Source organism: Dendrobates tinctorius, unplaced genomic scaffold (assembly GCF_039654945.1).
Source record: "Dendrobates tinctorius isolate UK_male_01 unplaced genomic scaffold, ASM3965494v1 ptg000019l, whole genome shotgun sequence".
Classification (NCBI taxonomy): Eukaryota; Metazoa; Chordata; class Amphibia; order Anura; family Dendrobatidae; genus Dendrobates; species Dendrobates tinctorius.
In genome coordinates, this window is record NW_027361687.1 from 69,729,275 (window position 1) to 69,743,209 (window position 13,935).

General features: G+C 50.1%; 1 protein-coding gene across 2 annotated transcripts in view; it reads left to right on the forward strand.

The window, feature by feature from the left end:
- LOC141083046 (cathepsin K-like) overlaps positions 1 to 13,935 on the forward strand; it is a 97,329-nt gene that overhangs the window by 35,332 nt on the left and 48,062 nt on the right. The gene's annotated exons all lie outside the window — the stretch shown is intronic.

Sequence of the window (13,935 nt, forward strand, 5' to 3'; positions counted from 1 at the left end):
GGTGATAACGGGGGGTTTGATTTACTATTTATGGCGGTTTTTATGTTTGGCAGCTGTCACACGCTAAAAGACGCTTTTTATTGTAAAAATAGTTATTGCATCACCACATTTTGAGAGCTATAATTTTTCCATATTTTGACCCACCGAGTCATGTGAGGTATTATTTTTTGCGGGACGAGTTGACGTTTTTATTGGTATCATTTTCGAGCACGTGACATTTTTTGATCGCTTTTTATTCCAATATTTGGGACGCAGAATGAACAAAAACCAGCGTTTCATGAATTTCTTTTGGGGGGGTGCGTTTACACTGTTCCGCATGCGGTAAAATTGATAAAGCGGTTTTATTCTTCGGGTCAGTATGGTTACAGCGATACCTCATTTATGTAGTTTTTTTATGTTTTAGTGCTTTTATGCAATGAAAACAATTTTATATAAAAAATAATTATTTTTGCATCGCTTTATTCTGCGAGCTATAACTTTTTTTATTTTTTAGCTGATGATGCTGTATGGCGGCTCGTTTTTTGCGGGACAAGATGACGTTTTCAGCGGTACCATGGATATTTATATGCGTCTTTTTGATCGCGCGTTATTGCACTTTTTGTTCGGCAGTATGATAATAAAGCATTATTTTTTGCTTTTTTTTATTTTTTAAGGGGTTCGCTAAAGAGGTTAACTATTGGGACAGTTTTATAGGGCGGCTTGTTACGGACGCGGCGATACCTAATATGTGTACTTTTATTGTTTTTTTTTTTATTTCCAAAAAATGAATTTATTAGGGAATATTTTTTTTATTTTATTTAGCAATTTTTAAAAAATTATTTTTACACTTTTTTTTTAAACTTTATTACATTGTCCCAGGGAGGACATCACTGTCCTGTGACAGATCGCTGATCTGTCACATCACAGATCACTGACAGATCAGCGATCTGTCACAGGCAGTGCAGCAGGCTTCCTCCTTGCCTGCGCTTTGCAGGCAGTGAGGAAGTCAGCTCCCTACAGGCCCCTGTCGCCATCTTGGATCCGGGGGCCTGTAGGGAAGGAGCCCCCCGCAGCAGCGCTGCACATTCCGCTGCTGTGGGGGACTCAGGGAAGCACGGAGGGAGCCCCCTTCCTGCCGATGCTTCCCTTTAACCCCCTGTACACTGCGATCGTCCGTGACCGCCCCTGACACATTGTTCCAGGTGTCAGCTGTGATAATCAATAAAATATTGGAAAAGCTGTTTAAATGGATTATCCCAAGTAATCCGCTCTCCTCTGGATAGGGGATAACTTTCCAGTTGCTGGAGATATCAATGCTGGGACCCCTATGATCATGAATATCGGAACTCTGTAAATGCAGCTGTGGTCGATCATACGCACTGTGGCGCCATTCACATGTGGTTCATCATATCTCCTTTTAGGAGAGTGAGGGGCACAAAAAAGTAAAGCAAAATTCACTGATTGGGGTGAGGAGTGCTATAGTTTGTGGGCTGGTGGGGTTTGTGTGGCAGGGCTGCTTTTTTGTCCCAGTCCGGCCCTGGTAGAGATGGCAGGTCAGCCTGGACCCCTCGTCTACCCAAAGCTGCCGCTACCTTTAACTGTATCAGTTAAGCTCTACGGTAGACTAGCAAGGCATGATCTCCCTGCACTTCCGCTGTCCTGTATGTATGCCACAGACTCAAATGTCCTGTGAGTGCTCCAGCTCCCCTATACACAGTATGATTCCCCACAGTGTGAGGATCACACTGTCTATAAGGGAACTGTGGGGCATCATACTGTGTATAGGGGAGCTGTAATTACATGATACTGTACAAAAGGGAGCAGTGGGGGCATCATATTGTGTATAGGGGAGCTCTGGGGGCATCATACTGTGTATAGGGGAGCTTTGGGGGCATCATACTGTGTATAGGGGAGCTCTGGGGGCATCATACTGTGTATAGGGGAGCTCTGGGGGCATCATGCTGTGTATAGGGGAGCTCTGGGGGCATCATACTGTGTATAGGGGAGCTCTGGGGGCATCATGCTGTGTATAAGGGAGCTCTGGAGGCATCATACTCTGTATAAGGGAGCTCTGGGGGCATCATACTGTGTATAGGGGAGCTCTGGGGGCATCATACTGTGTATAGGGGAGCTGTGGGGGCATCATGCTGTGTATAGCGGAGGTGTAATGACATGATACTGTGTATAAGGGAGCTGTGGGGGCATCATACTGTGTATATGGGAGCTCTGGGGGCATCATACTGTGTATAGGGGAGCTGTGGGGGCATCATACTGTGTATAGGGGAGCTGTAATTACATGATACTGTACAAAAGGGAGCAGTGGGGGCATCATATTGTGTATAGGGGAGCTCTGGGGGAATCATACTCTGTATAAGGGAGCTCTGGGGGCATCATACTGTGTATAGGGGAGCTCTGGGGGCATCATACTGTGTATAGGGGAGCTCTGGGGGCATCATACTGTGTATAAGGGAGCTCTGGAGGCATCATACTCTGTATAAGGGAGTTCTGGGGGCATCATACTGTGTATAGGGGAGCTCTGGGGGCATCATGCTGTGTATAGGGGAGCTCTGGGGGCATCATACTGTGTATAGGGGAGCTCTGGGGGCATCATGCTGTGTATAAGGGAGCTCTGGAGGCATCATACTCTGTATAAGGGAGCTCTGGGGGCATCATACTGTGTATAGGGGAGCTCTGGGGGAATCATACTGTGTATAGGGGAGCTGTGGGGGCATCATGCTGTGTATAGCGGAGGTGTAATGACATGATACTGTGTATAAGGGAGCTGTGGGGGCATCATACTGTGTATAGGGGAGCTCTGGGGGCATCATACTGTGTATAGGGGAGCTGTGGGGGCATCATACTGTGTATAGGGGAGCTGTAATTACATGATACTGTACAAAAGGGAGCAGTGGGGGCATCATATTGTGTATAGGGGAGCTCTGGGGGAATCATACTCTGTATAAGGGAGCTCTGGGGGCATCATACTGTGTATAGGGGAGCTCTGGGGGCATCATACTGTGTATAGGGGAGCTCTGGGGGCATCATACTGTGTATAAGGGAGCTCTGGAGGCATCATACTCTGTATAAGGGAGCTCTGGGGGCATCATACTGTGTATAGGGGAGCTCTGGGGGCATCATACTGTGTATAGGGGAGCTGTGGGGGCATCATGCTGTGTATAGCGGAGGTGTAATGACATGATACTGTGTATAAGGGAGCTGTGGGGGTATCATACTGTGTATAGGGGAGCTCTGGGGGCATCATACTGTGTATAGGGGAGCTGTGGGGGCATCATACTGTGTATAAGGGAGCTCTGGAGGCATCATACTCTGTATAAGGGAGCTCTGGGGGCATCATGCTGTGTATAGGGGAGCTGTGGGGGCATCATGCTGTGTATAGCGGAGGTGTAATGACATGATACTGTGTATAAGGGAGCTGTGGGGGCATCATACTGTGTATAAGGGAGCTCTGGAGGCATCATGCTCTGTATAAGGGAGCTCTGGGGGCATCAAACTGTGTATAGGGGAGCTCTGGGGGCATCATACTGTGTATAGGGGAGCTCTGGGGGCATCATACTGTGTATAAGGGAGCTCTGGAGGCATCATACTCTGTATAAGGGAGCTCTGGGGGCATCATACTGTGTATAGGGGAGCTTTGGGGCATCATACTGTGTATAGGGGAGCTGTGGGGGCATCATGCTGTGTATAGCGGAGCTGTGGGGGCATCATGCTGTGTATAGCGGAGGTGTAATGACATGATACTGTGAATATGGGAGCTGTGGGGGCATCATACTGTGTATAGCGGAGCTCTGGGGGCATCATACTGTGTATAGGGGAGCTCTGGGGGCATCATGCTGTGTATAAGGGAGCTCTGGGGGCATCATACTGTGTATAGGGGAGCTGTGGGGGCATCATACTGTGTATAGGGGAGCTGTAATTACATGATACTGTACAAAAGGGAGCAGTGGGGGCATCATATTGTGTATAGGGGAGCTCTGGGGGAATCATACTCTGTATAAGGGAGCTCTGGGGGCATCATACTGTGTATAGGGGAGCTCTGGGGGCATCATACTGTGTATAGGGGAGCTCTGGGGGCATCATGCTGTGTATAAGGGAGCTCTGGAGGCATCATACTCTGTATAAGGGAGCTCTGGGGGCATCATACTGTGTATAGGGGAGCTCTGGGGGCATCATACTGTGTATAGGGGAGCTGTGGGGGCATCATGCTGTGTATAGCGGAGGTGTAATGACATGATACTGTGTATAAGGGAGCTGTGGGGGCATCATACTGTGTATAGGGGAGCTCTGGGGGCATCATACTGTGTATAGGGGAGCTGTGGGGGCATCATACTGTGTATAAGGGAGCTCTGGAGGCATCATACTCTGTATAAGGGAGCTCTGGGGCATCATACTGTGTATAGGGGAGCTGTGGGGGCATCATGCTGTGTATAGCGGAGGTGTAATGACATGATACTGTGTATAAGGGAGCTGTGGGGGCATCATACTGTGTATAGGGGAGCTCTGGGGGCATCATGCTGTGTATAAGGGCGCTCTGGAGGCATCATGCTCTGTATAAGGGAGCTCTGGGGGCATCAAACTTTGTATAGGGGAGCTCTGGGGGCATCATACTGTGTATAGGGGAGCTGTGGGGGCATCATGCTGTGTATAGCGGAGCTGTGGGGGCATCATGCTGTGTATAGTGGAGGTGTAATGACATGATACTGTGAATAAGGGAGCTGTGGGGGCATCATACTGTGTATAGGGGAGCTCTGGTGGCATCATACTGTGTATAGGGGAGCTCTGGGGGCATCATACTGTGTATAGGGGAGCTCTGGGGGCATCATGCTGTGTATAAGGGAGCTCTGGAGGCATCATACTCTGTATAAGGGAGCTCTGGGGGCATCATACTGTGTATAGGGGAGCTCTGGGGGCATCATACTGTGTATAGAGGAGCTGTGGGGGCATCATGCTGTGTATAGCGGAGGTGTAATGACATGATACTGTGTATAAGGGAGCTGTGGGGGCATCATACTGTGTATAGGGGAGCTCTGGGGGCATCATACTGTGTATAGGGGAGCTGTGGGGGCATCATGCTGTGTATAAGGGAGCTCTGGAGGCATCATACTCTGTATAAGGGAGCTCTGGGGGCATCATACTGTGTATAGGGGAGCTCTGGGGGCATCATACTGTGTATAGGGGAGCTGTGGGGGCATCATGCTGTGTATAGCGGAGGTGTAATGACATGATACTGTGTATAAGGGAGCTCTGGGGGCATCATACTGTGTATAGGGGAGCTGTGGGGGCATCATGCTGTGTATAGCGGAGGTGTAATGACATGATACTGTGTATAAGGGAGCTCTGGGGGCATCATACTGTGTATAGGGGAGCTGTGGGGGCATCATACTGTGTATAGGGGAGCTGTGGGGGCATCATACTGTGTATAAGGGAGCTCTGGAGGCATCATACTCTGTATAAGGGAGCTCTGGGGGCATCATACTGTGTATAGGGGAGCTGTGGGGGCATCATGCTGTGTATAGCGGAGGTGTAATGACATGATACTGTGTATAAGGGAGCTGTGGGGGCATCATACTGTGTATAGGGGAGCTCTAGGGGCATCATGCTGTGTATAAGGGAGCTCTGGAGGCATCATACTGTGTATAGGGGAGCTCTGGGGGCATCATACTGTGTATAGGGGAGCTGTGGGGGCATCATACTGTGTATAAGGGAGCTCTGGAGGCATCATACTCTGTATAAGGGAGCTCTGGGGCATCATACTGTGTATAGGGGAGCTGTGGGGGCATCATGCTGTGTATAGCGGAGGTGTAATGACATGATACTGTGTATAAGGGAGCTGTGGGGGCATCATACTGTGTATAGGGGAGCTCTGGGGGCATCATGCTGTGTATAAGGGCGCTCTGGAGGCATCATGCTCTGTATAAGGGAGCTCTGGGGGCATCAAACTTTGTATAGGGGAGCTCTGGGGGCATCATACTGTGTATAGGGGAGCTGTGGGGGCATCATGCTGTGTATAGCGGAGCTGTGGGGGCATCATGCTGTGTATAGTGGAGGTGTAATGACATGATACTGTGAATAAGGGAGCTGTGGGGGCATCATACTGTGTATAGGGGAGCTCTGGGGGCATCATACTGTGTATAGGGGAGCTCTGGGGGCATCATACTGTGTATAGGGGAGCTCTGGGGGCATCATGCTGTGTATAAGGGAGCTCTGGAGGCATCATACTCTGTATAAGGGAGCTCTGGGGGCATCATACTGTGTATAGGGGAGCTCTGGGGGCATCATACTGTGTATAGAGGAGCTGTGGGAGCATCATGCTGTGTATAGCGGAGGTGTAATGACATGATACTGTGTATAAGGGAGCTGTGGGGGCATCATACTGTGTATAGGGGAGCTCTGGGGGCATCATACTGTGTATAGGGGAGCTGTGGGGGCATCATGCTGTGTATAAGGGAGCTCTGGAGGCATCATACTCTGTATAAGGGAGCTCTGGGGGCATCATACTGTGTATAGGGGAGCTGTGGGGGCATCATGCTGTGTATAGCGGAGCTGTGGGGGCATCATGCTGTGTATAGCGGAGGTGTAATGACATGATACTGTGAATATGGGAGCTGTGGGGGCATCATACTGTGTATAGGGGAGCTCTGGGGGCATCATACTGTGTATAGGGGAGCTCTGGGGGCATCATGCTGTGTATAGGGGAGCTCTGGAGGCATCATACTCTGTATAAGGGAGCTCTGGGGGCATCATACTGTGTATAGGGGAGCTCTGGGGGCATCATACTGTGTATAGGGGAGCTGTGGGGGCATCATGCTGTGTATAGCGGAGGTGTAATGACATGATACTGTGTATAAGGGAGCTGTGGGGGCATCATACTGTGTATAGGGGAGCTCTGGGGGCATCATACTGTGTATAGGGGAGCGTGGGGGCATCATACTGTTTATAGGGGAGCTGTAATTACATGATACTGTACAAAAGGGAGCAGTGGGGGCATCATATTGTGTATAGGGGAGCTCTGGGGGAATCATACTCTGTATAAGGGAGCTCTGGGGGCATCATACTGTGTATAGGGGAGCTCTGGGGGCATCATGCTGTGTATAAGGGAGCTCTGGAGGCATCATACTCTGTATAAGGGAGCTCTGGGGGCATCATACTGTGTATAGGGGAGCTCTGGGGGCATCATACTGTGTATAGGGGAGCTGTGGGGGCATCATGCTGTGTATAGCGGAGGTGTAATGACATGATACTGTGTATAAGGGAGCTGTGGGGGCATCATACTGTGTATAGGGGAGCTCTGGGGGCATCATACTGTGTATAGGGGAGCTGTGGGGGCATCATACTGTGTATAAGGGAGCTCTGGAGGCATCATACTCTGTATAAGGGAGCTCTGGGGCATCATACTGTGTATAGGGGAGCTGTGGGGGCATCATGCTGTGTATAGCGGAGGTGTAATGACATGATACTGTGTATAAGGGAGCTGTGGGGGCATCATACTGTGTATAGGGGAGCTCTGGGGGCATCATGCTGTGTATAAGGGCGCTCTGGAGGCATCATGCTCTGTATAAGGGAGCTCTGGGGGCATCAAACTTTGTATAGGGGAGCTCTGGGGGCATCATACTGTGTATAGGGGAGCTGTGGGGGCATCATGCTGTGTATAGCGGAGCTGTGGGGGCATCATGCTGTGTATAGTGGAGGTGTAATGACATGATACTGTGAATAAGGGAGCTGTGGGGGCATCATACTGTGTATAGGGGAGCTCTGGTGGCATCATACTGTGTATAGGGGAGCTCTGGGGGCATCATACTGTGTATAGGGGAGCTCTGGGGGCATCATGCTGTGTATAAGGGAGCTCTGGAGGCATCATACTCTGTATAAGGGAGCTCTGGGGGCATCATACTGTGTATAGGGGAGCTCTGGGGGCATCATACTGTGTATAGAGGAGCTGTGGGGGCATCATGCTGTGTATAGCGGAGGTGTAATGACATGATACTGTGTATAAGGGAGCTGTGGGGGCATCATACTGTGTATAAGGGAGCTCTGGGGGCATCATACTGTGTATAGGGGAGCTGTGGGGGCATCATGCTGTGTATAAGGGAGCTCTGGAGGCATCATACTCTGTATAAGGGAGCTCTGGGGGCATCATACTGTGTATAGGGGAGCTCTGGGGGCATCATACTGTGTATAGGGGAGCTGTGGGGGCATCATGCTGTGTATAGCGGAGGTGTAATGACATGATACTGTGTATAAGGGAGCTCTGGGGGCATCATACTGTGTATAGGGGAGCTGTGGGGGCATCATACTGTGTATAGGGGAGCTGTGGGGGCATCATACTGTGTATAAGGGAGCTCTGGAGGCATCATACTCTGTATAAGGGAGCTCTGGGGGCATCATACTGTGTATAGGGGAGCTGTGGGGGCATCATGCTGTGTATAGCGGAGGTGTAATGACATGATACTGTGTATAAGGGAGCTGTGGGGGCATCATACTGTGTATAGGGGAGCTCTGGGGGCATCATGCGGTGTATAAGGGAGCTCTGGAGGCATCATACTCTGTATAAGGGAGCTCTGGGGGCATCATACTGTGTATAGGGGAGCTCTGGGGGCATCATACTGTGTATAGGGGAGCTGTGGGGGCATCATGCTGTGTATAGCGGAGGTGTAATTACATGATACTGTGAATAAGGGAGCTGTGGGGGCATCATACTGTGTATAGGGGAGCTTGGGGGCATCATACTGTGTATAGGGGAGCTCTGGGGGCATCATGCTGTGTATAAGGGAGCTCTGGAGGCATCATACTGTGTATAGGGGAGCTCTGGGGGCATCATACTGTGTATAGAGGAGCTGTGGGGGCATCATGCTATGTATAGCGGAGGTGTAATGATATGATACTGTGTATTGGGGAGCTGTGGGGGCATCATGCTGTGTATAGCGGAGGTGTAATGACATGATACTGTGTATAAGGGAGCTGTGAGGGCATCATACTGTGTATAGGGGAGCTCTGGGGGCATCATACTGTGTATAGGGGAGCTGTGGGGGCATCATGCTGTGTATAAGGGAGCTCTGGAGGCATCATACTCTGTATAGGGGAGCTCTGGGGGCATCATACTGTGTATAGGGGAGGTGTAATGACATGATACTGTGTATAAGGGAGCTGTGGGGGCATCATGCTGTGTATAGCGGAGGTGTAAGGACATGATACTGTGTATAAGGGAGCTGTGGGGGCATCATGCTGTGTATAGCGGAGGTGTAATGACATGATACTGTGTATAAGGGAGCTGTGGGGGCATCATACTGTGTATAGGGGAGGTCTGGGGGCATCATACTGTGTATAGGGGAGCTGTGGGGGCATCATGCTGTGTATAAGGGAGCTCTGGAGGCATCATACTCTGTATAAGGGAGCTCTGGAGGCATCATACTCTGTATAAGGGAGCTCTGGAGGCATCATACTCTGTATAAGGGAGCTGTGGAGGCATCATACTGGGTATATGGGAGCTGTGGAGGCATCATACTCTGTATAAGGGAGCTGTGGAGGCATCATACTGTGTATAGATGTTAGCACCACGCCGGAGTCCTGCTATGACAGGCAGGGTCTCAGCATGTCACTTCACTCACCAGTGCTGGGGTCAGTTCTTACCTTCCCCATGCTCTGCATGCTTTCAGATGATCCTCTGGCTGTATCTTTGGGGAGCACTTGCACTCCCGCCATCTTAGAGGGTCAGCGCGTGCACTTGCTATTTCCTCCCCAGCCAATAGCTGTGTTACATTCCTCCCCACTGGTAAGGTGCCTGAGCAACCTTCCTGTTTTGCATACCAGTCCCTGCTGTACTCTGGTGCAGATCCTGCTTGCTGCACTCCGATACAAACTCTGCCTGCTGCACTCTGGTGCAAACTCTGTTTGCTGCTCTCTGATTCACACTCTGCCAGCTGCTCCCTCCAGTCTGTCCTCTGGGTCCAGCTGCTGCGCGTCCATTGGTCTGTCCTGGCGTGGCACCTGGCGTTGATTGGGAGACAAGCCTAACCTCACCATCAGAGGCTCTAGTGAACAGTCAGGTGCTCGCTTAGTCACGCCCCTCCAGGCTCTCCATGGTCTGTGACACAGCGGTTCCACAAACCACATCCGTGACATTAGAAAAGCTGCGAAGGCATCATACTGTGTATAGGGGAGCTGTGGGGGCATCATACTGGGTATATGGGAGCTGTGGGGGCATCATACTGGGTATATGGGAGCTGTGGGGGCATCATACTGTGTATAGATGTTAGCACCACGCCGGAGTCCTGCTCTGACAGGCAGGGTCTCCGCGCGTTACTTCACTCACCAGTGCTGGGGTCAGTTCTTCCCTTCCCCATGCTCTGCATGTGGGTCGCACTCCCAGGGCCGTGGGGTACTCGGTACCGGGCCGGTATCAGAGGGATGTGTCACAGCAGTAGTGACCCGGACCGTGGCCCTGGGTGCCCAAGCACTGGGGAAATTGTGAATGGTAGAATGTAGTTAGATGAATAGTTCGTGACGCCACCTGTGGTGTTCGGCAAGTGAGGTGTTGAGCCGACGCTGCATGCAGATCCTCTGGGGCTTGTGGTGTGTTGCAGCCAAGATGGTGGAGCTCCCCACAGGTGGAGCTGTAGCCCCAGGGCAGTGTAGATGTAGGGGAAGAGGAGAGGCACAAGCGGTGTAAAAACTGGTACCCAGATGTAGCGGTGCTGGGTGTGTTGGCGCAAGAATCAAAGGAGGACACCAAGGCTTTTAGTTCCAAAGCTTTACTCACAGTCTGCGGTACACAAGGGTGCCTGCCTCCGTGCCATGTCCTCCAGGTCAGGGACTCAGCCAACCTCCAGGCAAGATGGAATGCTCCCTTCCAACACTCCGCCAACACGTGCCTTTCTGAACGTCTCCTCTATAGCGCCTTTTAGTATGAAGATCTCCTAGTACTGAGTTACACTGGAGTGCCTCCTGACAGATGTTCCCAAGAACTCTACTTGTACGGCAGACAGCTGTAGCCTGCTTCGGGGACTCCTTACTCCTGAGTCCCGGCTCGCTATCCGTGTTGCTGTTGTGCCCCCAAGTCTTAGATGGGAGTAGTGCACTTACAGCCCATTACTCCACCGGTGTCTGCTGCAGAACCATTAGTGTCTATACAACCTCGGGGACCGGGCCCCGGCCTTGCGCTTACAACTTCTAGGCAGGGTTCTTCCTCTAACCCACGTCCTCCGTGTTCCCTTATTCTCCTATGTTCCATACTTGTCTTTCTTTATTATGGAAGCTCAGGCTTCTGTTCAATGTCTTTCTCCTTCTTTCCTTTCCCATGCTAGCAGACCCGGGTCACTCAGGTCTGCTGCAGCACCTCCTTCCTCCATCCCTCCCTCAGGGATCTCCTTTCCTCACTTTTCTCTGAGTGACTCCCTCTGACTCACCAACTGACTGACCTCAAATCCTAAACCTTCCCCCTCTTTTATGCATTCTCAACTCCACCCGCCTCCTAGCACGTTTCGTGTTCCAAGCAGGGAGCTACCAAAGGTGCTCTGCTACACTCTAAGCAAAGAGCCGCAATGGGACTTTGCTGAACTACCCTGTTGTGTGTGAATAGTCAGGTGCTCGCTTAGTCACGCCCTTCCAGGCTCTCCATGGTCTGTGACACAATGGTTCCACAAACCACGTACTTGACAATTGAGGAGCTGTGGGGGCATCATACTGTGTATAGGGGAGCTGTAGTGACATGATACTGTGTATAGAGTAGCTGTAATGACATAATACTGTGTATAGAGGATCTGTGAGGGCATCATACTGGGTATAAGGGAGCTGTAATGACATGATACTGTATATAGGGGAGCTGTGGGGGCATCATACTGTGTATAGAGTAGCTGTAATGACAATACTGTGTATAGAGGATCTGTGAGGGCATCATACTGGGTATAAGGGAGCTGTAATGACATGATACTGGATATAGGGGAGCTGTGGGGGCATCATACTGTGTATAGAGTAGCTGTAATGACATGATACTGTGTTTTGGGGGAGCTGTGGGGGCGTCACACTGTGTATAGGGGAGCTGTGGGGGCATCATACTGTGCATAGGGGAGCTGTAATGACATCATACTGTTTATAGGGGAGCTGTGGGGGCATCATACTGTGTATAGGGGAGCTGTAATGACATGATACTGTGTATAAGGGAGCTGTGGGGTCATCGTACTGTGTATAGGGGAGCCGTAATGACATGATACTCTGTATAAGGGAGCTGTGGGGGCATCATACTGTGTATAGGGGAGCTGTAATGACATCATACTGTGTATAGGGGAGCTGTAATGACATCATACTGTGTATAGAGGATCTGTGGGGGCATCAAACTGTGTATAAGGGAGCTGTAATGACATGATACTGTGTATAAGGGAGCTGTGGGGGCATCATACTGTGTATAGGGGAGCTGTAATGACATCATACTGTGTATAGGGGAGCTGTAATGACATCATACTGTGTATAGAGGATCTGTGGGGGCATCAAACTGTGTATAAGGGAGCTGTAATGACATGATACTGTGTATAGAGGATCTGTGGGGGCATCATACTGTGTATAAGGGAGCTGTGGGGGCATCATACTGTGTATAGGGGAGCTGTAATGACATGATGATGATACTGTGTATAGGCGAGCTGTGGGGGCATCATACTGTGTATAGGAGAGCTGTAATGACATCATACTGTGTATAGGGGAGCTGTGGGGCATCATACTGTGTATAAGGGAGCTGTGGGGGCATCATACTGTGTAAACGATAGCTGTAATGATATTATACTGTGTATATGGGAACTGTGAGGGCATCATAATGTGTATAGGGAGCTGTAATGACATCATACTGTGTACAGGGGAGCTGTAATGACATCATACTGCGTATAAGGGAGCTGTGGGGGCATCATACTGTGTATGGGGGAGCTGTGGGGGAATCATACTGTGTATAGGGGAGCTGTAATGACATCATACTGTGTATAGGGGAGCTGTAATGACATCATACTTTGTATATGGGAACTGTGAGGGCATCATACTGTGTATAAGGAAGCTGTAATGACATCATACTGTGTATCAGGGAGCTGTGGGGGCATCTTACTGTGTATAGGGGTGCTGTAATGACCTCATACTGTGTACATGGGAGCTGGGAGGGCAACATACTGTGTATAGGGGAGATGTAATTACATCGTATTGTGTGTAAGGGAGCTCTGGGGGCATCATACTGTACAAGGGAGCTGTGGGGGCATCATGCTGTGTATAGGGGAGCTGTAATGACATTATACTGTGTATATGGGAGCTGTGGGCCTATGATACTGCGTATAGTGGGGTGGTGGGCCATCATACTGTGTATAGGGGCTGTGAGCCCATTATACTGTATATAGAGGAGCTGTGGGGGCATAAGTACTGTGTATGGTGGAGCTGTGGGCCCATTATACTGTGGCCATCTTCGGAGGTTTCCGTATACCCTATAGGGTGCACCACTATAGTAGTAATTACAGTTCCTGCGCAGGGGCTGGGGCCACTCAGATGTTTTGCCCGCCTGAGCTGAACTCCCAGCTGCGACTCTCAATAAACATATCACATGAGGCATATAAAACAATCATAAAAGTATGAGATTACAACAGTAGGATGTGTACTAAAACACAGCTAACCCCTTAATGCCCTTGCACCGTGCATATACAGCATATAATCTGTGTAGGTGTATGGTGCGGGCTTTGCATCCTCACAGTTATATAAAGTACATTTATGACAATGTGAAGCACAGCTGAGCCTGTGCCATAGGCAGCTGGTGACAAGATGTGATATGCTACCTCTGATCTTAAGCACTTAACCCTTTGGATGCCACGATCGTTATTGCCCTTGGCTTCTAAGTAGTTGGGCATTTCTTTTTATTTATTTTTGTTGCGCTATCCCTAGTGTTGATTGGTTATTAGGGCTAGGGATAAAAAAAAGTACTCC